This window comes from Porites lutea, chromosome 3, assembly GCF_958299795.1.
Source record: "Porites lutea chromosome 3, jaPorLute2.1, whole genome shotgun sequence".
Classification (NCBI taxonomy): domain Eukaryota; kingdom Metazoa; phylum Cnidaria; class Anthozoa; order Scleractinia; family Poritidae; genus Porites; species Porites lutea.
In genome coordinates this window covers 28683876-28711390 of record NC_133203.1, presented here as the reverse complement: position 1 = coordinate 28711390, position 27515 = coordinate 28683876, and the positions used below count along the sequence as shown (strand labels likewise).

The window sequence follows — 27515 nt, the reverse complement described above, 5'->3', positions numbered from 1 at the left end:
CCCTGCCGATTGTTCTGACCATGATTTTAATTGTTTTCCTTGAAATTGTAAAATTGGCTTTCCACGTGCTGGAGATAACTTTTGCCTTGGTGTCTCTGCAACAGTGATTGCATCACCTAAACATCACCCAAGGGGTGTTTTGTATCGATTGTTTTGCCTGGCCAGGAAAGGAAAAAAAAAACCTATCTTTGTGTGATGTTTAACCGATAACACTGTTGACCACTTGACAATTGGAAATGGTCAAGATATATTCAGGTAACGCCATCAGATCTCAGCAACATGTCAGCCGGCAATAAAGACAAAAATCAATCTCCAGTGCAATGCTGAATTTACAATTTTTAAGGATAAACAACTAAAATTATAGACCAATCGGCGGGGTAAGACATTTTCAGTTTACAATTATACACAGGTAATGGCTTTCATCCTCTTTTTTCTGTAAATTTTTATAAGAAGCGGAGGCCATGAATGATTACTGGAATGATTTACGTAATGATTTACATGGTGTAACTGAAAAAGGAAATGAATCAAATTTGGCAAGTTATGGGGTTCTATCAATGAAGACAGTGCTCTTGTCACCTACCTAAAACGTTTTTTGAGGAAAAAAACAGACAATGTAATAATATTGCAAGAGAAACTGGAATTTGGCTTTAAATGATGAGCAAAATCAAAATCAATCATGGCTTGCTTCTTCACCAGATGAAATTATAGAATTCAATGGGAAAAGGAAATCGGTTCATGGGAAGCAAATCTGTTCCTTACAAAAATGTATGTGTCAACCATATCCCTCAAATCATGCTAGAAATGTTCTGCACATCCACTCAAGAATGTCACTATGTTGTTTGGACTCCTGTTGGCAGCAAAGTTTTTCTAGATGAGAGAGATCATAGTTACATAGAATTGCTGTCACTGTTTTTCTAGTGTTTTCTTGGTTTGGAATTCTTAAACACCAGCATTTCTGGGGAAATGTCTCAATACCTGATGTCTGTCCAGTCTAAGTATGTACCACAGTTGAAGAAGGACAGTGGCAATGTGGTTCTGGATAGAGTCCAACTGACAGAAGAATGTGCTCGTAATGTTCAATGGGTTTTTAGGATGGTGATGACATGTTTGATAGACAGGATATATAGAGCATATTACACGGTGGTGTGAAGATATGAATTTTATTTTAGAGTGGCAAAACAACATTTTACGAACCAGCACAGCGAGTGAGTAAAATATTGCTTTTGCCACGAGAAAATTAAATTCATATCTTCAAGCCGCCGTGTAATGTTCTTTTAATTATATAGACAAAATGACATTGATGAAATAATAGAGGTAAATTACCAAATTACGTCATCAATAAACTCACGTGTGAGATTATGGAAAATAAACCACTCGGGTCCCGGATGTAGTTTTTATGAATTTTACGAGTGGTATATTTTCCAGTAAAACACTCGTGTCTATATAATAAAGTGGTGTGTTCGTGATGGTGCAGATTGTAATTGCTAATTTGTGAAGCTGCATTTTCATGATGACCCAGCAGCAGAAAATTTCGTTACCAGAAATCCATATACTGGAAAGGCAATGGTCTTCATCATGGACTGCAAGGTGTTAATTTTTTATGGATTTATTTCTCAAGTGTTTTATTTTAACTGTTTCCTGTCACAAAGAACACCACCAATAAAATAAGGGATTATCAAAAGAATGAACCTGCCATCCACTAGACTACGAGTAGTCCCCATTTTTCCTCAGAGATAGTAGAGCGAGCGAAATGGAGCACACGTGAAAATAACCCCATGCGAGAAAAGGCAACACGCAGCGGGGAGAGAGAAAAATGAGGGACTACAGACAAAGCACAAGCTTTTGACTCTTCAAGGCCGCCTGATTTTGAAGCGTGAAGTTCGTATCACGTTCCAAATCAATTAAGTGCATCCTATGGGATTCCTTCTCTCTTTGAGCTGTCATTGCTGTCTTCGGTAAACTGTAGGGGATATTTACTACAAGTAAAAGAAAACCAAATTTAGAAGGGTTTGTTTGCAGTTTTCTAAGCATAACTGGGTTACGATCTCTGCACCAATTTGCCCCAAAATGCTCATTTTTTGGCAAGTAAGCCTCTTGGACATTGTTCTTTTACAATATCCTGGCAAATCCCGGTTTCTACAACAGCAGCTCAAACATACTGACTAAACTCCTTGGTGCGTTTATATGACGAGGTTCGTGCATGTGGCGCTCCCAATGTTTTCCACGCTTGGCACCAAGTTTACTCTGGTTTTAAAATTGCATTCTGCTATCAATATTTGGAGCAATATGAAGACAAAATTGTCGTTGATTTCTTGCATTTTGGATGGCCGATTAATTTTTATTCTGAGATGTTTCCAATTTCAACCATCTGTAATCACCCACCTGCAACTTCAGTAGTTATTTGGGGACTTATTGCAATTTAATACTCAACTAGAACAAATAAAATTTCATTTCATTGTTCAAAGTATATTCGTTGACATACTTCTCAAAAGCAGACTGTCTAGTCAGATTAAATCAATAAGTAATAATTATATGTTGCAGGTTTTGCATGACATGAAATTACACACTCACTATACTACATACAGGAATGTATGTAGGCATTTAATCATTCCATTACTTTTCTTTTAGGTGCGTGATCGTCATCATCTAGTATTTTCCACAAATGAGCAGCTACTTATACTTTCACGTGCCAAAACTTGGTAGTGGACGGTACTTTCAAGCTCTGCAAGGCCCCATTCACACAGTTATTAACCATCAACGCCTTCGTCCAGAGTGAGGAACATCCAAAACAAATACCCCTGGTATTTGTATTAATGTCCGGGAAAAAGAAGAAAGACTACAGAGTGGTGGTCAAGGAGATCTTAAGACTTCTACCAAACCAGCCTTCAGAGAAGAAAATCACAGTAGACTTCGAAAGGGCCATGTGGTCGACCTTCCAGAAGTTGCTCCCCTAGGTAAGCATCATGGGATGCACATTTCACTGTACTCAGGCTCTGTGGAGGAAAGTAACCGCGGTTATCAGAAAATGCTGGAGTTTCTCTCTGCTCAAGGGCTGCATGTACAAGAGGCCAGGGTTAGAGAAAGCATGCACCGAGTTGACCCCCATGGAACTCTGCTCAGGTCACTTGAAATCCCAACAACCCACAGGAGAGGATATAACAGATTGTATATATCTTGTATATATCATGTATATATCACATTGATGGAAACCATCAATTGATAAGATGGTGCTTTGTTGTTCATGGAATGATTGACACGTTCTCAAGGATGATCATTTTTTGACAGTGCTCAACTGGCACTAGATAAATTCTCCTATTTGCGAGGCCTCCTGATCGAGCCAGCGCGGTCCGCGATTGCAGGATTTTCCCTCACTTCGGCGAACTACAAAGCTGCGATACAACTTCAACGAAACATTACAGTAAACAGAAAGTTATCCAGAGAACATACATAAACGACTTGTTAGGAGAGCATGCGCGGAGTCGGAGTGGACGGACGTGTTTTCTAAGCAGCTTGAAATTCGACTCCCCAAATCCAGAATTTCGTTGGGTTCTTGTCCTTTTTGCTCTTGTTTTTACTGTCAAATTGCTTGCTTTGTTTCAACGTCCATAATGTCGGCAAATTCGAGGAAAAACAAACGAGGTAACCGGGGTTCTAGCTCAGGTTCTGCTGAAAATTCCGCCAAGAAGCCAAACATGAAGGAAACAGAGGAAGAAGGTATATTCGGCGACGGGGACTCCTCTGAAGAAGAACCAACTCCGCTGGAAATTAAACTGATGCTGTCATCTATACTGTCCTCAATTACGAGCATCTCGAGTGAAAACGTCAAATTTAGAGAAGGCCTGGAGGAGCTAAAGAAGTCGCTGAGATCCAATGTACGTGACCTCAAGGAGCTTAAAGCGTCTCTTGAAAAGGCTAACAAGCAAAATGCTCTACTTCAGAAATAACTACTTGAGACTAAAACAATCCCGGAAAATATTTTCACCTCAACGGAAGAAGTTGTTCTCAAGGTAGCTGAGGCTGTTAATGTCCCTGTTGCTGCGGAGGACATCGAAATCTCTCACAAGCTAAGACGACGAAATGGTATGAAGCCTATAATCGTAAAATTTTGTAGCCATAAAGTTAAGTCTCGGCTATATAAAGAGCTAACGAAATTGAAGTCAGTAAAGAGATCAGATTTATATCCCAGTTATGCCTCAGCAGCAACAAAGCAAAACCGTATATTTATCAACGAAAACCTCACACCTTATAGGGCAGACTTAGTAAAACAAGCGAATGATATGAAGGCTGATGGACTTTTATCAAGTGTTTGGACACTAGACGGAAAGGTCTATGTTAAAACTTCACCATCAGGTAATCCTGTTAGAATTTACTCTGAAGATGATCTTGATGAATTATAAATGCTTAACAAACATCCATGCAATAATTACGGGAGGTCGATTTCGCCATAGGCTTAGATTGCACGAAGGTTAGTCTCTTAAGCGTATTTTTCTTAAAAAACTTTTGTACTTTATTAGTTTTTGTTGTAAAGTTAGGTTTTGCTTTTTGCTTTTTCTTATTAATCTATTCTGCTGCTTTTTCTTTGTTTGTTTTCTTTTTCTTGATTAATTCGTTGCTGTTGAGTTTAGTTAACGTAACCTAATATTAGCATAACAATTGTGCATTTAAGGTGATAATACAGTATGACACTTATCAAATTCCTATCACTGAATGTAAGGGGATTATGCAATCATGTCAAACGAAGGGCATTATTTTGGTATCTAAAGAATCAAAAAACTGATTTCTACTGTCTCCAGGAAACATTCTCACCGAAAGGAGACGAAGTCTCTTGGGCTACAGAATGGGGTGGGAAAGTATTTTTCTCACACGGTACAGAACACTCTAAAGGTACTTGCATATTACAGAGACCAAATTCTTTGTTTTCATCTAGCGTCCAGATTATTGATCCAGATGGTAGACTAGTCATTGTTAAAATTACGGAAGGCGATGAGGATCTTTTTTTAGCCTCTCGTGTACGCTCCTTGTGACCCTCAAAACCAATGTTGTTTTATTCAGAATTTATGTACTGTTATTGTTTCTAACACAAACACGTCCAAAGTTATTATTGTTGGAAATTCAATAATACTTTATTGGAGGATGATAATTACATCGAAATAATCACGGAATGTGTTCCGAGAGTTTTAGTTAAGTATCAAGAAGTTGAGAGTCTTCAACTCTTATGGGAACTTATTAAGATGGAAATTCGTACTGAAACAATAACGTATTCAAAAGCTAAACGTAAGGAATCGAAAAATAGGGAGACTTATCTTCAGGGGAAGCTTGATGCTCTGGACAATCAATTGTGTCAATATCTCAAAGACGTGGTATGATCTGTTTAATACCTAAAGACGACTGTTGTCTCATTGAGCTGTCTAATTAGAACTGACACGCTTTGGGATAACTGATTGTACTATGTGTGTTATGTGTGGTGAAAACGATTCTATAGAACATACTTTCTTTGAATGTCGCTCTTTTCTGAAATTATGTGACGAATCCCTTCAGTGGTTCAATATATCTCACAAAACCAATATTAAGCTCATGCCGCTTCAAGTTTTTCTCAATTTACCAACCCCAGCTTTCAATCTTTCCAATAAACAAACCAAGGATTTGTGTCTTCTTCTGTCATATGTAAAGCAGTACCACTATGGATGTAACTCAATGCAAAAGAAAACAGACACCTCTGAATTTATATCTAAATTTATTATGCAGCTTGAAATAGAAGTTTGACATGATAGTGCCACCCTCCTCTCAGCTTTATATGTATATTAATGTAATACATTAGCTTTAATATGTGTAATCGATAGAAGTATTTTAATGGCCAATACAGGAACATTTATCTAAGTGCACAATTGTAAGTATTGAACGGGCAAGGGCCAACACACAACACGTGAACTCACAATCAGCAAATGTTTTACTATTACCAAACCAAAAAAACAGTAAATTCCTACAAAGAGCGAAAAAATAATAGTTACAATACAGAAAAACCACTTAAAGGCGACTGCAAAATGAAATTAATGAAAAAACGATGAAAACGAAGCTGCTTACCAAATGCTGAGGATAACAGAGTCGGTGGTCAGGGCCACCGAGGAAAAAGATAATCTACTTCGACGAATGTTGTTACATTAATAGACACGTAAAAACTGGTAATAAATAGGGGCGAGATAACAAACTATAACGAAATTTACATACAGCACGTAACAAAGGAGCGTAATTAACAAAATACCGGAGAGCAAAAAGTAAAAGAATACACGACAACAAGTAAGTGAGAAAACCAAAAACAAAAGGAAAAAATTTACCCCCAACAAGTATTGTAACGTACTTTTGTTTAATAAATAAAATTTAAAAAAATAAATAAATAAATAAAAAATTTTTTAAAAAAAATTAAACGACTTGTTAAACTTGGAGCTGATTTATGGCGAACGAGACACGCAGCGATTGAGAACAATGTATGACTTTGCCGAGACAAAGTACCGGGCATTGGAAGCACTTGGCGTAGACCAAGAGACCTACTCCGCCATCGTGGTGCTGTCGCTGTTGGAAAAACTACCAGAGCAGCTCCGTTTGACCAACCAATGGAACCTGGAGCAGTTGTTGGACGTCCTGGGCCACAAGGTCGAGCTGCGAGAGGAATACAACAGAAGCGCGAGACACGCGAGGAGCCCTTGTGACGAATAAATGAAAAAGAAACACACCATGCACACTGGAAAACAAGCAAACTATCAGAACTGTCCCTTTTGCTTAGGAGGACACAAACATGAGGATTGCCAAAAAGTCAAGAACGTCAGCGAGCATAAGCAATTACTAATTAAGTTTGGTCGTTGTTTTAGTTGTATTCGAAAGGGACATCTTTCTAAAGACTGTAGAGCTAATTTAACTTGTAAGTTTTGTAAAGGGAAACATCATTCGTCTTTTTGTAGTGCCAAATCCCCAGGGGAGGGGGGAGCGTTAGAAAGTGAACCAAGTAACGCTGAGTCAGTGGGCAATAACATGAACATAGAAACCGGGAATAGTGTTGCTTTACAAACGGCACAAGCCCAAGTAGCAGGGAAGTGCAACGTGCCAATAAGAGTGCTTTTTGATACCGCCAGTCACACTTCTTTTGCTACGGCGCAAGTGGCGCGAATGTTTAGTTTAGAAACTCTCTGGACAGAGTGGCTCGCTGTCAACACCTTTGGACAGCGAGCAGCAGGTTAAAACTTGAGGGAGGTAGTTGGAAAGCATTTGACCCCAGTAGGGGGAGGGAATGCAATTTATGTCGAAGCTTTTGTTGTTCCCGAAATCTCGAGAAATCAGAACGAGCATCTGGAATTAGTGCATGGGAACTACCTTCATTTGGCAAACATATGGCTCTCTGATGTTTGCCAACACAAAGATCAGTTAGAAATAGATGTCCTCATTGGGGCAGATTCTTTGTGGAGTTTTCAAACTGGCAATGTTGTCCGGGGAGGTGTAGGGGAACCCGTAGCCATAGAAATGCAATTGGGATGGGTTGTTTCCGGTCCCTTAGAGTCTAGTCCGTCGACAGAAAGAGAGTGAGCAGTTAGTGTAAATATTATAGGAAGAGATCGTACAGTTCCAAATGTCTCGTGTTGGAGTTTCTCAAGTTTGAAATTGAACGTAAATCCTCTGTCTTTGACGGAATTTTTGAAAAGGTGGGTGAAGGTGCATTGTGAAAAAAACTCTACAGTTCTTAGTTTAATTGACAGTTAACATTTCTCACTGATCTACAATAGATCTGCGTTCAACATAGTTTGCGTACCCGGTGGTTATTTGGTGTGTTTCTTTTGTGCTTCAGAAAGGAAGAGATACAATCACACGAACGCTGAACAGAGGTCAAAACAGAAAACAATGGGAAAGGGTGTAGGGGATAAGGCAGTTGCTCCCACTTCACATTCATGAGTTCAAACTAGTCACCTTTACCTCTAACCTGTCTGTTTGTTACCAGTCAAGACATAGTGGTCTTTTCACTGATAGTTCTGACTATGCATGTATGACTCTTGAGTCTATAATGAAGGAGCTGTCATCTTCACCTTCTTCGCTGTCAGACTCATTGTCATGCTGTCCACAACTCTTCACCTAAAGTACCTGATGAGAGAAGAGAAGTGTTCATTGGAAAGTTTTATTGATTTGCCGTAGTCAGAATGAATCACATTCGCAGGTTATACCCTGATGACTACTATGCCATGGTGATCAGTCATATAACTGATAACTGACAACAGAATGTCAGAAAATTGTCAAACAAGAGAAAAAAAGGGTAACAATGGAATAGCAGTGATCATTGATAACATCTTTAGATAATATACCAAGTGAAAATGGTGCTGTGATGTTAAGGTGAGGAAGGTAGCCAGGTTTAAATAGAACAGCAGAATTTGCAGAAAAGAACATCACTGCTGTATGCACTTGACGTTGCACAGGGCACATAACACAAGACTGATCATTGCCATTGGCTGAAAAATCTTCCAAAATAACAGAAACAGACGTCGTAGGATCAGACGTGCACACATACAGAGGATGAGTTCCCACACTGTAATTTGTGCTCTGGCTTCTAACAGTTGACTTTTGGTCTCACCAGCCTCACACATCCCTCCAATAACAAAGGGTTTCTTGATCCTTTTTTGCCATTTTAACAACTGCTGATTTGGGGATTCATAGGAACTCCGTAAATTGAAGGGGGAAGTTGATCAGGTCACTCATAATGCCATCCATCGCCAGTGAAGCAGTGGTAAATATTGTCCTATAGGGGTCACCGCAATCAAATGGCAAAACCATCTCAGCTGAAGAAGTGTCTCGACTATACCTTTTGCAGAATTGAAGAGAAACATCCCAAATATTTTAACAAGCTTAATTTCTAGAAGGTAGATCTCAAGAGAAAACAAAAAGAAATTCAGGAGCTTCAAAACCAAGCCAAAGCTATGGATGACTTTTCATCAGACAATGAATTTTAAAAAATGTAACCACTCGTTTGTATAACACAATATAACACAAACAAACCTAAACTCATGCGAGGTGTATGTATGCCTCATGCCTAAATTTCCGTAATGAAAATATTCCAAAAATATGTGTGGGTGATCCCGAGAAGAGTAAAGTAAAGTAAAGTAAAGTAAAACTTTATTCACACAGGGTAGCCCATTCAGCTCTAAGGCTGGTCTCCATAGGGGCCCATAGAATTTTCATAACTATTACATTTAACAACCCTAAAAAAATATAATAATAAAATTTAAGGACTACATTAAAAAGCCTAAAAATACAATGCCAAATCACATTTAAAGCCTAAAATATAATAAAATATCAAAGTTATGATAAAAAGAAATGTCTTGCTTGGCGGCAGAACGTTTGAATGTTTTCACTCTTCATGAATGTTTAAAGGGAGTTTGTTAAAAATTTGTGCCAGTAAAAAGAAAGGTCCTTTCCCCAAAATTCTGTTTAACGTTTGGTAGGGATACTTTGCCTTGTGGAATAATTGTGAATGTTCGAAAATCTAGTAAAATATAATGAAAAATAACTAGGAACTAATGGGTGAAGACAGAGAAAAACAAGTTTAGCCCTGTGGTAAGAACGTCTGCTCGAGAGAGTCGGCCAGTGCAGCTGCTCTATTGCTTCAGATAAGCGAGAGCAATGTGTGATAATCCATGCAGATCTATTCAGTTAGGTGCTGTAGTCGATCTATATCTTGCTGTAGAAGGTTACTCCAGGCAATGTCACTGTAATCAAATAATGGAAGAATTAAAGCGTTGTGAACAAGTGTTGCTGCCTCTTTTGTGACAAAACTTCTAACACGGCCCAGGAAACTAACTCTTGACGCCACCTTTTTACACACAGTCTTCGTGAGCCTTCAAAGCCAAAGTTGTCGAACACCACGCCCAGGTATTTAAAAGTAGTTTCGCAAGTTATGGACCTTCCGAGAAGATTAAGATTTAAAATGCAATCGCACTATTTATGACTTTGAGATGTAACTGGTACACACTTAGCTTTTGAAACATTGAGAACAAGATTATTGTCTTCTAGCCATTCAGAATTAAAATAAAAGTACAAGATTGATTTTCTCAAGACCTTTCAATATTTACACAAAAACATTAAATTTATGATACAGATGTGTGTGAGAACGAGTCTGCCAGGAGCAGATGTTATCTAAAATGACACTCACCGACCGACATTATATTGGCCGGTACTTACAAAACAAGACAAACTAGAGACAACAAAGAAACTGGCTCCGAGATCCCATAGGATTTTTGGCAACAAGCCGGAAGGAGTTCTAGCTGATGTTGATGATGTGGTCCGAAGTTGCCTCAACACGAGAGGTAACAGTGCGTTCGAAAGATGCTTGTTTTTTTTGTTTTGTTTTGTTTTTGTCGGAAATTTATTTTAGGGGGACAAAGGCTGTTTCATATTTCACCGGAGACAATTTTTGCTTCATCATTATCAAAACACCTTTATAAAGATTAGATATTATTTTGTTCTCTTGCATTTAGGCGTTCAATGGAGCATATAGAAGACCAACCTTAGATAATGTAATGCGGGGGGAAGAAAAAAAAACACAGACACCCGTTATAACTGTGCTGTGTTCCACCAATGCAGTCTCAAACATCAAATCACATCTCTTAAAGAGACCACTGTTATGGAAGATCAGCTAGAGGAACTGATGAGTAGCACAATCACCCCTCCCATTTAATGGTCAGCCAGGTTTACAAGCGAATATCTCGCTATAGTTGCCAAGAAACACCGTAAAATTTTGAAATGTTTGGGGGAAATGGCAGTTCTTTCAAATGAACTAATCAATTTTCTGATAGTTCAAACAAAAGCCTATGAAAAATGGAACTACTTGTTCTAAAATGTGCTAATTTGGCATGTAACGCGTTACCGAAATGTGCACCTATGCGCGCATTCACAAGCTTACCGTGCCTTGTTAAACCACAAAGCAGTCCCAAAACAAAAGAAATCAATAAAGCATTAACTAAAAACATAACTGGTGAAGTTTGAGGGGAATTATTTCATTATAAGGATAAAAAACATGAGATTACTATTTCTGGTCCCCATGTAACGCACCCGCTCACTCGTTTTACCTCTTCAAGGTTATTCGGGATTTGTCACTTTCTAAAATCATAATACGAACTAAAACCCTGGGGCCGTAATGGGCTTTACTCAAGCTAACTTTATCTGTTAATTTGGCCAGATACACCTAATGTAGCTGATGCGAGAGCGATTTGAAGTTGACTGAAACACATTTTATCTTTCCACAATAGAGTTAATTGCAACGACAGCTCACAATATTAACCGGGTCTTTTCATATCAACTCTTGATAAACCTGACATCGAACCGACAACACACTGTTGGGCTTATATCGATCTGTCTCTGTTCCGAATTTTAGCTCTTTTGACATCATAAAACGCGAGATGTTCTTGACTGAATAAAACTGAAACATTTTCAGGTGAAATTGCCGTGCTCACAAAGCGTAACGAAGGAACAACAAGCGTGTAGGGTCGCGCAAACCATTTCTAACCGGCCATGAATCTTCCCAAATTCGGCGGACTTGACTCGCTTTTCTTCCCCAAAGAATCGCACGTGTTTAATGTCAATACAAGGGGTGGATGTCTGGCAGATTCAGGGCCTTTGCATTGCATAACGTGACGAAAACGTGACATTTTCGTTCTTCCAAGTACGTGCGTGTGTTCATTCAAGCGATCAAGGAATGCAGCATGGAGAGCCAAAATCACGGTCTTTCACGTAAAAAAATTGCGGAGCTAAGGAGAAAAGCAGAAAAGAAAGAAAAAAATAGGGCATATTATGAAAAAAATCGGGAAAAGTTAATTGAAAAAACTAAACAAAAGCGAAGACAAAGCCGAGAATCTGACTCACGTCCGCAAACACGTGGCTCATTCACCATAAAGAAAGCCCAGAAAGGAAGCAAAGCAAAAGAGATCAGAGAAAAGAGACGTGCAGCCGAAGAAGAAAGACGAAAAAAAATAAGAGAACAGACAAGAGAACGAGTGAGAAGACACCGTGAAAAGGCAAAAGAGAGCAATTTCGTGACAACAGACGAATCACCTGGATTTCAAAACAGAACCTCAAAAAAACGCGGAACTGATAAAGTGCGACACGCGCTTCCGGCCACACCAAGAAAAAAAGCACAGATATTAAAAACTGTGATACAGAGTCCAAGGACCAGGACAATTTTGGAAGAGGAAGGATTAGTTAAGACACCAGAAGAGGAAAATGAGACAAAGGCTTTAAAAGCGCTAGCAGAAGATATTAATGAAGGACTCCAACACGTTAAGCAATCCGGGTCTAACAAAAATCGTGCTGCTTTTCAAGCCTTCAAATCTCTTGCTTTTGGGAGCAATGTGAAGAAATCAAGAGCAAAGAAGTCTTTGTCTAAACTGGTAAACCTTAACAGAAAAAGCATCGATCACGCAATTAGACGTAGAGAAAAGATACTAAAGGGAGAAATCTCAAGCTGGATCCACACAAAAAGAAAGATTCGGCACGACGCGTTGAGCGAAGAAGACGCCAAAGTTGTCTATGACTACTGGAGTATTGTTGCTAGCCGTCCAACAGGAGACAAAAAAGACATGTTAAAAAAGCGAGTTGGCAAAAGGGAATACCTGCACCACGCCCGCCATGTGCTTGAGAAGACACAGACTGAGGCATATTTAGAATTTTGCAACTTGCATCCAGAGATAAAAATCAAACAGAGAAAGTTTGAAAATCTCAAGCCCTTTTATGTGAAGCAGGCCAGAGAGCGAGATCGGAGGTCATGCTTGTGTCGTAAGCACGTGGAAACAAAAATCGTTTTCACGGACTGCATGAACTTTAGGAAGTTTTTGGTAGCAGATGACAACCAGTCGCCACCAATACCCAAAACACTGAACGAGGCAGTTGAGATGACTCTATGTGCAAAAGAAGAAGGAAGAGACTACCACAATCTGAAATGTATTGAAAGAATGTGTGAAGATTGTGGTGTTGACAAATTTCCTCTTTTACCTGAGGAGTCAAGTGATAATGGCCTAGTTAAGTGGTCACGCTACGAGTATGTACCTACGGGGAAATATCTACCAGACGGCACAGAGAAGAAGAAGATAACACTTGTGCAGAAGGAGACACCACCATCGCAGCTGTTCAAGTATTTTACTGATCTTCTTGCTGGATATCAAAGTCATATCTTCATGGCAAGGTAGCAAAGGGATCAGCTAGATAGTCTGGTAAATAATTTGCCGCAGGGACACGTGGTATGCATCCACGATTACTCTGAGGGTTACACCTGCAGAAAGCAAGAGGAGACACAGAGTGAGTACTTTGACATCAACAAAGTCTCTCTTCATGTTTCTATCTTGTACCGCCATGCTGTAGAGGCAGTGGATGGTGTCAGCAGCAGTGAGGAGGAGCCCAATACAATCAAGGAACACATATTTGTGCTTCTGGGTAAGTTTTATATTTACTCTCGGAAATACCAGAATGGTATACCTTCTCTTCAAGGTTTTATAGCCAGGACAAGGCGTATTTATAACATCGAACTCCATATTGCCAGGAAAAGAGACAAATTAGACAATCATTTTAGAAAGTGGGAAAAGTTAATAAGCGTTTTTACGTAAAAGTGATGTTATGATTAATTTCAACAATTAGTTTAAAGTGATGTCATTGTAATTTACATGCTAAGTAACTGTATTGCTGTAATAGCTTTGTTTAGCTTTGTATTTTTTTTTTGTTTGTACTATATATGTGTGTGTGTGTGTGTGTTTTTTTTTCTCTTTCTTAATTTCTATTTTGTATGTAAACGTAAGAAATGCTTTAATTAAAAAATATTAAAAAACAAAAACAAAAACAAAAAAAATCTCAGATGATCCAATACAAGACCACGACAGTGTTCACAACGTGCAGGAGCTGATTCATGGCTATTTTCAGAATGATCTAGGCTATCAGGTGGAGAAGCTTCATGAGTTCACTGATGGCTGTGCTGCACAGTACAAGTCAAAACACTGTGTAGGCGATCTATCATGTTCTCTTATGGATTTTGGCTACCACACACAGCGCTCCTACTTTGAAACCTCGCATGCCAAGGGAGAGCAAGACGCAGCTGGGTCTCACGTGAAGCAGAGGGTGAGCCAGGCTGTTTTACAACGAAAGGCCAGAATCACAAATGCAGAGAGTATGTACAAGTATCTTGTTGAAAATTTCACCCTTCCTGTGGCATCCAGCTTTGACTCACGAACAAAAGCAGTGGAACTCAAACGTCGGGTCTTCTTTTTTGTTCCTAGTCAGGGAGAAGGGGCTGTAGATAGAAACAGACCTGGAAGGCAATTCAGGTCAGTCCCAGGAATCAGAAAATGGCACTGTGTTAAGAGCTTACCACAACAAAAGAAGGTCTTAACCAGACATCGCTCTTGTTACTGCACTGATTGTATACTAGATGACGAGGATCAATGCAAGAACAAGGAGTGGGTTGATGACTGGAAGGAAGTAGAAATCAAAAGGGAAGCTTCCCCAGCCACCACCAGGCAGTCCACAGCCACATCAGCTCTGGATAATGACACCATGGCACACATGGCTGATCTTGCAGCCAAAGGTAGCACTGTGGCCATAGCAGCTTTTGAGGATCCTGCTTATGATTTCTACCTCCTAAAAGTCACTTCCAATGGCGTGGAAGAGCTAGAGGAGCCAATGACTGATGACTATTCCTGCCAATACCCTAGTGGCAGTGCAGTTCTCAAAGGTCACTTCTTTTTAAGGGAAAATCTTCAAGATATGACCTACACTCTTGACACTAAACGTCTAGCTGTAGTTTATGCGGGGACAGTACGTGCTATATGTACAGATCTTTCTGTGAAGAAAAAAAATCGAAATAAGCCAATCTACAAGCTGTCTATGCAGCAACATGAAGAGATCATTGGATCAATGTAAATATTGTACATATTTGTTTATCATGGTAAAAAAAAAATCAATGATTTTGTTAAAACCTGTAAATTTGTAACTGACCACTCCCGCAAGGTATTATGGGTAATTAAAAATTGCATTTTATCTCTTCTCAAATTGCAATTAATTAAAAACATAAAATGATATTGCCATCTAAGACTAAAATGCATTGAATAAAACAATAAAGACAAATTTCCTGATGATTTTGATTTTTGACCCTGTGTTACACAAATGGGAGGGGTGATTGTGCTACTCATCAACTGTCTGATGGTTAATCTTGCCTAAATCTAATCATAACCCAGGAAATCAAGCAGCTGATGAATGCTTACAGATTCTTCAGGCAGGAGGTGAAGCACGAAATTAGACTTGCCGAGAAATTGCACATGTGCACAGAACTCCACAACAGCAAAGAAAATTCGAATGCAACTTGGAATGGAGATGAAAAAAAGGGGGCCTTCTTTCCTTTTTCGTCTTCAGGTGTGGATGATTCCTAATTTTCCTTCTCATTCCAAATTTCACCATGTTACAAACCCCTTGTCATTCTACACATCTCGCAGGTGTGCGAGTGTTAAATAATCCGGCAAAGTATGGATAATGTCCCACTAAGTGTTCCCCCAGCCATGAACCTCTTGTCATTCTTTACTTAGTTCCACACTTCTGTGTGGAAGTGTGGAAGTGTGGAATAGTCTGACAAAGTCAGGATAATGTCACACTTTTCCCCCAGTCCCGAACCCCTTGTCATTCTCTGATCCAGAGGAAGTGGTGTATTTCCCTTTAACGTTTTCAATAAAAGGGTCATTCTGGGCGACCAGATATCAGGATGCCCTGAAAAAGGCTGTGGACCTAAAAGCTAATGGGGTTTATGTCCCTTTTAGAGCCTCCTTTCAACTGAGCAAGACTTTGACAGTGCAGTTTGGCTGGTCACTGGGTACTGTGGAAATGAGAAAATTACCAAGCTTCCAAAAGCAATAAAAAGGGATGAAATCATATCTTGTTAGCTCTGTTGTACAAGAAGCAAGTGGATTTCAAAGATCACTGAATTTAGGCTATTTGGCTATTACTAAGAAAGACAGGTGGGACAGAAATGACAACAACAATCAGTGTAACAGTGACTTGTCATTTCTGCTTGAAGGTTGAGCTTGAAAGTTATAGAAATTGTACACATGAAGATGCTACAAATTCAACTCCTTGTAGCTTGATTGTGTTACATATTTGGTGGGTAGATTTGAAATTTCCATGCTCTTCCCCACCACCCTTTTCATTGCTTTACTTCTCCAAGCAGCTTCCACTAAAACTATTTTTTTTAAAACAAATGACAAAAACGTACCTTGAAACATTTTAGAGGGCATTTCACTTTATGACAAGCAAAATTCATTAACTAGCAGTGAAGCCTGTACTTGGCCAACATCCATGGGAACGTAACTAGTGTCTACATAAATGGAGGTTGCCTCTATCACAAGTCTTTAGGAAGAGTGATGCACACTTCTGTCATACTTCTTATTCTCAAGTCGTATTAAACAAACCGTGATTACTTTATTCAGGTTTCACTCTATTATTATACCAAGAATATCTTTATACTTAAGAATGTGCTTTCATTAGTTAACACTTCTCGATTATTCCATTATCCTTAATCTGGGTTACTTTACATATATATTGCATAGTAACAAACTTGAAAGGACATCAGAAAAGAAACCAAAATGTGCCCAAATTGTTGTGAAGCCTTCACAACTATACACGATATGACATCTCATATCATTCCAACAATTGAAAAATGTCCAGACCAAATGTGCCTTCTCAGAGTTTTAGAATCGTCTAAATCATCGTTTTAGAATCAGTAAATGAACCTTTTTTTTTTCATTTCCGAAAAACAGCCTGCCTTGAAGAGGGATCAGATGTTACCTCTTCAGACAGTGACCTGCAGCATTTTAGCGATTATGCGCACAGTGCTAGTAGTGAAGCACAGGAGCAATATTCTAGTGAGGATGATAATGGTGATTTGCCAACCACTGAAATAAACACTGAAAAGAAACAAGATAACTTTGGCATAAGCAAGCAGATTAAGGGGTGCCGATATTAAAAGCATAGCGTAGATACAAATTATGGCATGGCTAGTGTAACAGAACCATCAGGAGAAAGCAGAATTCTAAAGTGCACAGGGTGCAAAACACGTATAGAGGAACACTACTGAGGCATCCCAGTAAAATACTTCGTAGGCTTTGAAAAGTTCTCCCTAAAAAAGGGAAAATAATGACACCTCTTCTACAATGGAGGGCACAGTCATCGCTGACTTGACAGCCGAATTAGAGGCTTTGGAGCGTCAAGAACAGGAATGGTTGCGCCAGGAGGAAGAAATCCAGCTAAGGAGAAGAATTTCAAATAAACAAAAGGCCATTGAGGATCTCCGACAAGCCAGTTTCAAAAATCTTCCCACTGATGACTACACCTCCTGATTGATGGTCAAAGATCTACCAAAGGTGGATTCAAGGTGTCCTGAAAGCAGAACTTCCCTGGACGATCTCTTGGCTAGTTGGGATGTTGCGCCTTCACAGCCAGCATTATCTACAGAAAATGGACCAAATAGACCAGGTTTTCCAACGCCCCAGAGTATGTGGTCACTAGAAGCACCACCTCTCATGACCCTTCAACAGCTGGAATGTTTCTCGAGCCAGAGGTTAGCAAAGGGTGAGAAACCTATACTGATTGTAGGCTTTGTAAATAACATCGTTCCCCAAGAAGAAGAAGAGACTTTGGGCAGCCAAGGGAACGCTAAAATTGTAGTCTCTTATGGGCCTAAGAAACCCAAATTTGAATCAATATCAATCCCTCAGTGGGTGGTGGCAAATACACGTATTTTCAATACTTTGCTGTTGGAAGGAAAATTGCCAACTCCTTCAGCTATTCAATAGTATTTAGCTTGTACTGTTAGGATGAGGAGCTAATAGCTAGATATGAATAGAAATCAATTATTATGCACAACAATGAATTTAGAAAATTACTGGCTATTTATAAATTTTCCTGGAGTTTCGACTCTACGTCTTTGCATACAGTTTTACTTCACCCATTTACAAACCTAACCCACCCACGATCACTTCTTATCCATCAGCACCTAATACTCTCCAGCACATCACCTTTGTAAGCTCTATGCCCGAGAGCAGGGTTATCTGTCGTAATTTTAACAGGCCAAAGGGTTGTTCATTTCCTCATTGCAATTTAGCTCATGTTTGTAGCCGCAAGGTAGCTAGGAAGGCCTGTGAACTTTCCCACCCTGGGTTCTCTCAAATAAAGGTTGTCGAGTTCCCAAGCAAACAATCTCCTTAATTACAACCCCTGCAACATAGTCCCCTAAAATGCAATCTTTGGCGTTTAGAATTGAGAGGAGATGAAGGTAATACATTCCTCTGCGATAGCATATGAAGTGGCATTACATTGCTGGATCCTGGCATGTGCTTTTCTGTTATTTATAAGGCTAATTATTAATCAGTGATTAATCCCACAATCAGAACTTTGGTGGAAAAAGCTATATGGCATGAGATAGTATTTAGCAATTATGTCGTTTCGCCTACTAAACCACGCATTGTACGTGCTTTAGGAGCTATTCCTAAACCCAGTTCTTCCGAAACAAGACATCCATAATTACTCTTGCCCACATGGGCAGGTGGTGAAGGACTACATCACCACCAATTCATTTGCATTTCAAACACTTGAAAAGAATACCTGGATTGACAGTGTTTTTCTTGGAAAATGGGTTCCAAAAATTGACAGCAAGATGAAAGTAGCTAATCTGCATATCCTGCTATTTATTGAAAACTGTACGGTACACGTCAGTTCTGGGCCTCAAAAACACAAGATTAATTTTCTTCCTGGCAAACTGCACAAGTAAGCTTCAGCCGGAAGACCACGGAGTAATACAGAATCTGAAAGTCCACTATTGCCAGACAGTAATACAAAGGATGCTGTTCAAAAGAGCTTGCAGAGCTTGCCCGGGCAACATTTTCAATTTTAAAAAATGATCCGCGTGAATGGTCAGTGTAACCAGGCAGGAAGGGATTACATCATGAAAGATTTTATGGAAGTTTCGTTAAACCCTGATCTACAGGATTCGTTTTTAGGCATTTTTGACGGCCACGGGGGCCCAGAAGCGGGCGATTTCGCCAGGAACCACTTATGACATCCGTAAAGGCCAGATTAGAAGCAGTAGAGGCTGGAATTCTTGTTCCATTTCCTCAACCTGAATTTTCACCCATGTTGATAGCCTGTTCTGTTTCATACCCCCAATTCGCCACAGAATCCCCACTGCAGCATTCCCAACCCGAAACATCAACCCTCGCGGACACACAGCCAACACCACTAACGCCAACTCACCTTCCGCAAACTCTACCGAGCATCTCACCAATAAGTGTATACAGCCTACCAGACGAAACCGCAGTTAAGCTCAAGGAAAGCAGAATGAAGTCAACAACACGAAAGAAGTATACACAGAAATGCTTAGGGGAGATTTTTACTCAAGATGAAATTGTTGCCTCGAACTTGAGTGGCACCAAGGATAAACAGAAGTAAGACGAGTGCAAGATTAGATCGATTTTCAGTGAGTACATTATCAAATCAACTTCATGATCAATCCGAGTTAAAGATGGCAGACAATTTATTCAGATTATTGTTGGTATCACTGATTCCATGTAAAAATAATAACCTTTCTTAGTTTTAGGAAACAAGACCATAACTTGTTTAAGCGAAGTAACAAGCTCCTGTTCAAGGCCAAGAGAGAACGAATTTCTAGCATTTCAACTATTTAAAAGAGCAATGAAAAGCTGATAAGCACCATGCGATTTTATTTTACTGGTCAAGTTAATAATCACCCCTCTTCTTCATTTAGAATTAGAAAGTTTGGTGCTTGTCGCATTTCCTGTTATGGAAACTGAAAACTAAACGCAGGTGTGCAAGGAGATAGCAGCTACAATAAACATGAAGTGCAGAGAAGTGAGAAGAGATAGACAGTCTCCGCAAACTAGTCACACTTCTTAATTTTTGCATTATTCATGAATGACAAAAATACCTCTATGCAAACTTTCTTTGACTACCATAACAAATTGACATAATCAAAAAATTACATTTTGTCACATATTTTTGCAAACTTTATAGCTTTCTCTTTTCATTTTTCTGAAATCCTCAGAGATGCTGAATAGCTGAACTTTTACCAGTTTGAAGACCTGAAGCCTATCGTCATTCATCTTTTAAACAATGACATGTGAAAGCTTTCGTTCAAAGAGTAAAAACGATGACCTTTCCTCACAAAACAAGACACCTGACTTTCTTATAAATCACACCAGCCCGCAGCCAATGTGAGTATCATGTAGTGTTAAGCTTATGTTATGGCTCATTATTATCTCCCATTTTAATTTTATTTTCCTACATTTCAAACTCATTATTACACATAAACATCACCCAAAAACAAAGGAAAAAATTTGAACCAGGGATAAAACTGAATCACAACAAGTCCGACTACAGTATTTCCAATCTATGACACAAAACAATTTCAAATACCAGTAGGTGGACGAAACGTGGATACCGGTACTCAGTCACTATGTATTTACAAAGTTTCGTACACCACTTTCAGGGATACAGCTATATAGCTTAATGTCATTGGCCAGAATCTATGGACCAATAGAAAAACAGGCGCGCATTTTCGATCCGTTAAGCGTTATATAAACGGCTGTAACCTCTTTACGTTACCACTATCCATGAGATATACCTCTAGCAACTGACGAGATTCCCTAGTAGAATCGAAACTGCAGTCTTGCTTCAGCTTTTACATCTACATATGGAATATTCAATTCTCACCAAAGACGGTCAACTTAGACCACCTCAGCCAGAAGAAACAGATGAGTCTCCAATGGACGCTGAAGAGGAAAATCTACTCCTTGACGAGACAGAAGGTGAAGGAAACGAAAGCGCCATTACTGACGACTCTGAAACTATACCTGACTCTCAACCTACCCGCCAGAAGACAACAAGAGTTCCTAGAGAACAGTACCATAACGATAGAAAACGAAAACGGGACCAATCTAACGATCAGACCCATAACGGCAAAACACCACGCAGAGCCGCCGAAGCCGCCTCCTTAGAGACAAAGATTGAAAAATCAGAGACAGCCATCACGAAACTGAGAAAACACATGAAGGACAGAACATGTCCAAAGACACTAAGGTACAACGTGCGTGCAAATATCACGCCAGACGAAGAATTTAAACGAGAAATAGGCTCGATTAGAAAAACTGCCGAACAAGAGTTCATTCACTCGTTAGCGAAGTTTCACCAAAGACGCATTGATCGTCTTCAGAACAAACGAAAAAAGGTTGAGAAGGATAAGCCTCACTTCAGGAAAGCGACCAATGTTGTTCAAACTAGAGAGCATAAGACGCCATCGGCGACTAGAGAAAACAATGTAATGAAAAGCACTGATGTAATTAAGTTAGCATCAGACCTCCAAGCTAAGTTCGACAAGTTCTCACAAATGATGTCAAAGTTTACTGATATTGAGAATAAACAAAGTGAATCGTATCCCAGTGTTCTCTCTGTTTCTAACAAGGGAAAAGAGAAGGGGATAAATAGTAAAACACTCACTGAAAGAAATCACAGGAGAAGAAAGCGGAAAAATGTCAAACACATTAAGCTATATAACGAAGCCATAGAGACACGCAAAAAACACATTAAGAACCTCTCAGACACAGAACTAACAACAGAGCAGATCAATTTACTCTCTCGGGGTTTGAAATTCATTCCAACTCCTGTCATGAAAGAAAACCAGATAAGGAGCCAACTAATTTCAGACTTTAACCAATTTGCCAGAAGGATGCGCCTCAAATACATTTATCATGGCAAAGATACTGTACCACACCCCTTCCATGTGAAGTCTAGTTGGATTCCCCCAGTTCAACGGTCAGTTGCTCTAGAATCCTATTTAGAGGAAGTCAAACTACGGCTAACAGAAGTGCCACTAAATAAACCTAAAAACAATCTGCCGCCTGGGGAGCGCCGAGCGCTCCGTGAACTTATTCAAAACAAAGAAATAATCCTTAAGAAAGCAGATAAAGGCACAACAACCGTCATAATGAAAAGAGAGAACAAAATAAATGAGGGACAAAAACAGTTGGATGATAGAAACAACTATCAACCTTTGGAAAAACCAATGGTTAAAGGACACATCCCAGAGAGTTAAACACCTCATTAACACTCTACATAACGAAGGTTTCATTGACGAAATGACAGTAAAATGGTTTAACCAGACACCAGATCCGCCACGAATTCCAGTATTCTACACTCTCACAAAAATACACAAACCGACTTTAGTTGGAAGACCTATCATTTCGGGGTGCGATGGCCCCACAGAACGCCTCTCATCATTTGTAGACAAGCTACTTCAGCCAATAGCACAAATACAAGACTCGTATCTTAAAGATACGACACATTTTATAAGATTTATCGAAAACACTAGGGTGCCTAGTAACGCTTTCTTAGTCTCAATGGATGTCACCAGCCTTTACACGAATATCCCACAGAAGGAAGGAATTACTATAGTATGCAACGCATACGAAAAATTTCATGACAAAAACCCTCCTATAGCTACACACCTGCTTAAAGAAATGCTCAGTCTTATCCTTAAAGAGAACTCTTTCCATTTCAATGGGAAAGACTATCTCCAGACTCACGGAACTGCTATGGGCACGAAAATGGCAGTAGCTTTTGCCAACATTTTTATGGCAACAATAGAAAAGGAGATCTTAAAACAAAGCAGAAGGAAACCACTAACGTGGAAAAGGTTTATTGACGACATATTCTCTTTGTGGGACACAAACAAAGAAGATATAGATCTTTTCACTGAGCAAGCCAATTCTTTTCATCCTACAATCAAGTTCACTGCTGAAATATCACAAATTGAAACCACATTCTTGGACACGACAGTCTATAAGGGAGAGAGATTTGAGAAAGAAAGAATTCTCGACGTGCGCACACATTTTAAATCTACTGAAACGTTTCAGTACACTAACTTTAACAGTTGCCACCCACCAGGCGTTAAAAAAGGTTTTGTCAAAGGAGAGGCTCTTAGACTTCTAAGAACTAACTCTTCTAAAGTCATATTTGACAAGAATATTAAAAACTTTAAAACACGCCTTATCTCGAGAGGCTACCCAGAGAGTATGGTAGAAAAGATCCTCTCAGAAGTTAAATATGCAGATAGAGCGACAGCTCTGACACAAAAACAGAGAGCGCAAAAAATACTTTTACCCTTTGTCACGCAATTTCAACCGTCATTACCAGGTTTGAAAAACATACTAATGGAAAAATGGCATTTAATAGAAAACCAGCCACTACTCAGAGAGATATTCAAGGAACCTCCCTTGATCTCTTATAGAAAAGGAAAGTCGCTTAAAGACATGCTTGTTAAAGCAAAACTGTAAAGGCTTATAACAACACAACGGTCACACAGCAGGAGCCGCGCAGGTCTGTCAACCCCATTTTACCATGCTTCATTGCCTGGTATTCTGTACTTACTACTCCCACAATTCAATTAAAAAGTTGCTCTTTGCGATAATGAAATGCGTAAAACATGCAACTCCCCATGTTGCGCTGTTTCTCGTCACAAAACTCCATCTGCCCAACCCAACACTAGTAATCGTGTGCCTGTTTAGCATGTTTAGGATATCAAAAAGGTTCATAATTTTATGGAGTATTCTGCGATAAAAAATTTCAATAAGGTAAAAAGAAATCTCATGAAAGTCAAAGTCCATATAATGTAATTATTTAGTCTTTCGATCAGTTAGTGCTGACTTTTTTTGCAGAGAGAGGGCAAAGTTCTTCACTTTGCGCCGATTGAAATGCAATGGTCGTTCTAAGGACAAGACTAAAGTATTTACCAGCATCAAACAACACTGTAGACTTCCACATTTATTCACGACCAAAAAGAGATTTTTCTGGATGTATTTTTTTATTAAGATTGTCATTAGTAAACACCATGCGATTGTCACGAGGCAAAAACGACATAAAGGAAAAGAAAACATACCTATGCTTTGAATCATCAAGTTTCACATACAGGCAGGTTCTTTACGACTATGCCAATGGGGTACATTTTTTGAGATAAATGATTTTTAAAACAGACAACAACCCTTTCATATGAACGTGAAAAGTGATCATAATGTCACTATCACCACACTGGAATGTAATTTGAAGCAAGACAGAACCCTCGCATGGTTTTCTAAGTTAAAGTTCTACTAATCATGCGATAATTGAACTTGTTGATAAGATAACAAAAACCATTGAAATTGAACATAAATTCACTGTCGGGGTAGTGCTTGATTTACCAAAAGCATTTGACGCGGTAAATGATAATATCCGTTAATAAAAAATTACTTTTCCAAACAAATTGGTAAGTATAAGATAAGGTCAACAGAAAAAAAGTTACTTGTGGGGTCCCACAAGGTTCCATTCTTGGACCGTTACTATTATTAATATACATCAACGACCTTAACAACTCAACCAGTAAACTATATACTATTTTATTTGCAGATGATACTAATCTTTTTTGTTCAGGAAAAGACAGGGACGGACCTTTAGAAAAGTTATAAGGCGAGGGGGGGGACGAAGTGCCCAAAAAAATTCATGCATGCAGAGTAGACCAGGAAAAAAATTCCTGCCTTGGCCTTCCACACATTTTGCACAAATCTCAAGAAGGCATGGAAGAAAGCATACTGTGTGCAAAACATCAGCTCTCTGAATACATGTCCTACTGAATTTTGGTCTTGTAAATAATCATACCTGATACAAAAAATATATCTGAGGCTTGTAAGCTTATTTATTTATTTATTTATTTATTTATTTAGTCACTCACAAAACCTTACACAACATGAACAAAAGGTGTTAATTAAATTATAAAACTAATGTGACAAGGAAGCCTAACGAAGCTTGAAGCTTATATTAATAGGTTTCCTTCAACTACCTAGTGAACTAAGTTCATGGCTGAGTGCAGAGTGAGCAAGATCAGAAAATTAAACGACAGATCGGCTATCAGTGAGATAATTCTTTAAATTTTTTTTAAAAACAGATATAGAAGGAGAGCTAATTAGTGAAACAGGCAACGAATTCCAGATTTTAGGTCCTCGGTAAAGGATACTGAATTGCTTTATATTTGTTCTACAAAAATGAGGTCTATACTGAGAGGCTAGTCGAGTTTCGTATTGATGGACTTGATTACTACTTAAGAACAAGTCATGAAAGCTATTAGGCAAAAGATTATGGTGATAAGAATACATAAAGGTAGCGACAGAAAATGAATTAATACTAAATATGTCAAGGACTTTAAGCTGGCTAAATAAAGAGGCAGTATTTGCTAGATAGTGAGCTTTTGTTATGAGTCGCACTAGACGCTTTTGCAAAAGGTAAATACAGTTTAGGTTGGAACAGTAGGTGGAGGACCAGGTGACATTACAGTATGTTAAGAAGGGATATACAAGGGAGTAATACAAGGTCATCAAAGTTTGGGATGATAGGTAAAAGCGGGCTTTCGCAATAATTCCCACACTTTTTGAAATTTTTTTTGAGACGAAATCAATATGTGGTTTCCAAGAGAGATGCTGATCAATGAGAACACCTAAAAATTTTGTCTCCGTGACTTGCTTGATCACGGTATTTTCCAGAGTAAGAGGGACATTAACATTGACTTTCTTTTGCCTTGGATGAAAAATCATAAAATTTGTTTTCGTCAGATTTAGAGATAACTTATTCACTTTAAGCCAAATAATTATTTTTGCAAGTTCATTGTTAACAATAGAAACGAGGTGATTGGCATCTTTATGGGAACAGAAGATACTTGTGTCTCAGCAAACAGTAAAGATTGAGTGAGACTAGAGACAATAGGAAGATCATTAATGTAAATAATAAACAAAAGAGGTCCAAGAATTGAGCCCTGCGGGACGCCACATAAAAAAAAACTTATACACTATAGAGGAGCTATAACCATCAAGGGCACTTGGTATTAGTATGATGAACTATGGGAGAGGCACAATAGAGGCCAGGGACTTAAAAAAATGTGCGGCAAATGTCTCATCTACTCCTACTGGCTTTCTCCTATCTCACTGTGTTTATATCGCATCAGATCTTTTAGAGTGGTTGGACATAAATTATTTTATGTATCCTTTAAGAACGCCACAATAGACTTAATAATTATTATTGAGAATACACTCTTTTTGTATAATATCATATGAATGCCTTATTTTGTGGACAGTGATGAACTTACATTGGCAACTTTCATGTTTGAGCCTGAAACATTCCTGCCATGACTTGTTGTAGGTAACGCTGTTTACATGTAAAATGTCAGCAACGCAATATGAACTTACACAGTACCAATGTACGTACAGGATACCTGGTGTATAAAAGGCCATTGTGAACTGTAGCTCAATTAATTTTCGCATACGTGCCCAGGTAGCCCATATTTCAATCATGCTCTTGGCTAAGTGAACAACTGAATGATTCAATGATTTAATATCTTTTTTAGTTTAGTGTTATTTTAAGAAAAAAATATTCGTGCACAACATCTCGACAAAAAAAATATATTCATTCAAGTGAAAGAGTAAAGAAAAAAATTCCTGCTGCTCGAAGATTCCCCACCCCCACAACTTTTCTAATGGTCTGTACCTTAAAAGAACTGGAACTGTTAATAAATGAGGAATTAGCTCATGTTGAAGAATGGCTAATGCTAAATAAACTGACTCTTAATGTAAAAAATCAAATTTCATTATTTTCAAATCTCACAAAAGGAAGCTGACAAAACATCCGAGTCTAAAATTAAACCACGAGATGTTACAGTGCATTGAAAACACCAAATTTCTACGAATCATAGTTGACCAACACCTGACATGGAAAAATCATACTAGTTATGTCACTAAAACGATTATAAGAACTACAGGTGTGTAGAATTCGCTTTTACATTAGTCAAGCACTCCTAACAATGTTGTACTACAGTTTAATATACCATAACTTTATTATGGAAATATCGTATGGGCTAATACTTATCCAAAGCGACTGGAAAACGTGTTTAAATTACAACAAAAAATATTAAGAATAATAACCTTAACATCATACACTACACCACCCCTTCCACTTTAAAGAAACTCCATCTGTTAAATACACACCAAATAATTGATCTACTTATCGCCTCATTCAGTTTCAGCCTTAACAACGTACTTCCACCTTATTTTGATGACTTCTGTATGATCAGTAGCACGGTTCACGTGTACAAACGAAATTTTGCACATATAAATTGCAATATCTCCTCAACGTTTACAGCTACAAAGCTGTCTCTTGGCACAAACAATAACAACATGTTGAACTACAGATCCGCCCAAAATCATGGATATTTATTCAATTCTAAATTTTTTAGAAATTTTTTTTTTTACCAAAATGTGCATAATTCGGGCCGTCACGCGTAACATTCACACGCAGAAAATTTTCATTTTGGCAACATTTCATGTCTTAACCGTAGTAGATTTGAGCAGAACTAGTATCCTTATAAATCAAAATTATTC

The 27515-nt window shown here is 38.7% G+C and overlaps 2 pseudogenes; both read left to right on the top strand.

The window, feature by feature from the left end:
• The first annotated feature begins 10679 nt into the window (after window positions 1-10679).
• LOC140930864 (uncharacterized) lies at window positions 10680-14948 on the top strand (annotated as a pseudogene).
• A 6215-nt stretch (window positions 14949-21163) lies between these two features.
• On the top strand, window positions 21164-24505 carry LOC140932111 (uncharacterized; annotated as a pseudogene).
• Window positions 24506-27515: the final 3010 nt, after the last annotated feature.